This window comes from Alligator sinensis, unplaced genomic scaffold, assembly GCF_000455745.1.
Source record: "Alligator sinensis unplaced genomic scaffold, ASM45574v1 scaffold665_1, whole genome shotgun sequence".
NCBI classification, from domain to species: domain Eukaryota; kingdom Metazoa; phylum Chordata; order Crocodylia; family Alligatoridae; genus Alligator; species Alligator sinensis.
In genome coordinates this window covers 880,047-882,534 of record NW_005842034.1, presented here as the reverse complement: position 1 = coordinate 882,534, position 2,488 = coordinate 880,047, and positions in this window count along the sequence as shown.

Sequence of the window (2,488 nt, the reverse complement as noted above, 5' to 3'; positions counted from 1 at the left end):
CCCATGTGTACAGAAGATTTAATGCACTTCAGTTGTAGCTTTTGGGTGAGCAACATTTCTGACCACATTTAATTAGGGGCCTGAACTGTCAACTTCAGACTCCTAGTTTAGAAAGTCTTAGCTGGCCATTGAAGGGCATGTAACGTCTCTGACCCTAGTCCCTCCTAGGTTGGTGGGACCCTGCTGCCTATGAAATTTGTCTTGAGCGAAGGTCACTGAAAGCAAAATGTTATATAACTTTTTGTGAGAGTGAAGAAACTCGAAAAGCTACTGTTACTTAGAGTTGCTTAGTTTTGTGCTGAGTTTTCCCCTTTTGCCTTTATAATTTGAGAGGTTATGGCAAATCAATCTACAAGAAATTAGAATTATTTGAAGTAGAGGAAACTGCAATATGGTTTGCTTCCATCCTTCTACGTTATAGTAGGCAAGATTTTAGTTCTTAAACCAAACGAATTACTCTAATTCAGTTTTTTTTCCATCGGTGGTTTTGTGGTCCTCCATGGAAGTCTTCATAGATTTCATAGATTGTAGAGTCGGAAGGGGCCACAAGGATCATCGTGTCCAACCCCCTGTCCCTGGCGGGAAAGAGGACCAAGGTCAAATGACCCTAGCCAGGTAACTATCAAGCCTCCTCTTGAAGACCTCCAAGTTGGGTGATAATACCACCTCTCTTGGAGGCCCATTCCAGATTCTGGCCACCCTTACTGTAAAAAATTTCTTTCCAATGTCTAACCTAAATCTACTCTCCACTAGTTTGCACCCATTGTTCCTAGTTACTCCCTGGGGCACTCTGGTAAATAGCGCATCACCAATTTCCTGTTGTCCTCCCTTGATAAACTTATAGGCGGCTACAAGGTCTCCCCTCAGACATTTCTTGTGAAGGCTGAAGAGATCCAGATCTCTCAACCTCCCCTCATAGGGTCTTTCATGGAGGGGTAGGGTCTTTTCATCTTCTGTTCTTCCTGTTGATGCCTTTTCCTAGTATTCCTAATTTTGATGACAAAATAAAAATCCACAATGACATTTCATTTTATATTTGTAGAGTTGTCTTCTGTGTGTTATTGTTCCTCAGATTGGCTTTCCCAGTTCCTAATCTGTCTTCAGAAGCTGTTGTCATTTTAATAGCATTTTTCTTTTGTCTGAATTATCGTTTTTTCTTACAAATTTGGAATATACCAACAATTTAAATTATTATATACTTGAGCTGAGACTTAATCAATGTCATACAACTGATGTCCTGTTAGTAGCTCAGATTCTATTCTGATGTAGCTGATAATGCTTTTCTAATGAATGTGAAATGTTTACATTTTGTTTCTAGTTGAATTCTGCTAACTTCAGTCTACTTGTTTGGATTAAGGGTTTATTTATTCATTTTTAAAGTCTAATTCTAAAAAATATTTTTAGCCTCTTCTGGACCAAATTTCCTATGCATTTGCTTGGCAGGTTTACCACTACCTTTCAAGTGATTAATTTTACCCAACTGAGGCCACATTCATTCAGGATTTCAGCAAATGTCTTCATATCATTCAGTGCTACATCAACGCTACTCAGGACTTGTCTACACCCATATTTGAACTGTTTGTTAGATGGTTTCAAAACTTTATTCTAGTGGCTTACTTTGACTTGTTTTAACCATGTTCCACATCTACTTAATGGGGGTGTCTACACCTGTTGCTACAGTAAAATTGTTACTGTGCTGTGATTTAGTACATCCTTTTGGAGTAACAGCCTGTACTGCGCCATATGTGCTACACAGTTATTTTTAGCAGCTACTTTGCCGTAGCGGCATGTTATACTGGGGGAATATGTCGCTATGGTAAAGTAGCTGCTGGTCATGTGTAGATGCCTGTGGTTGCTACATTGCCATAGCTTCTCACCTAAATGCGTGCAATGTAAACTAAAAGAAGTCATTTTTAAATCGAATAAGAGCCTAACACAACCTTCTATGCCAATTGAAAAGTTAAACCAGTGCAGTAGTAGGCGTGTGCGAAGCAGCTAGTATTTGCTTCAGATTCGGGGGACAGTGATTCGAATCACTGTCCCAAAATGATTCGGCCGAATTACGCAGGCCCATCCCCCACCTGCGCCAGCTCTGACTCACCAGGTGCTGCCAGGTGGGGTGGGGTGATCCCCACTGCCCTGTGCTACGTGGGGGCTCTGCATGAACCCCCTGAACCCCCCCCCCAGCCCCTTCCCATGGCTGTGCTTCAGATTCGGGGGACAGTGATTCGAATCACTGTCCCAAAATGATTCGGCCGAATTACGCAGGCCCATCCCCCACCTGCGCCAGCTCTGACTCACCAGGTGCTGCCAGGTGGGGTGGGGTGATCCCCACTGCCCTGTGCTACGTGGGGGCTCTGCATGAACCCCCTGAACCCCCCCCCCAGCCCCTTCCCATGGCTGCCCCACCCACCCCAGTTCCAGCCCTTTAAGAAAAAAAAAAATACGCTCGACTCATCATTTTCTGCCCAGCCGGGGGGGCTCCCCA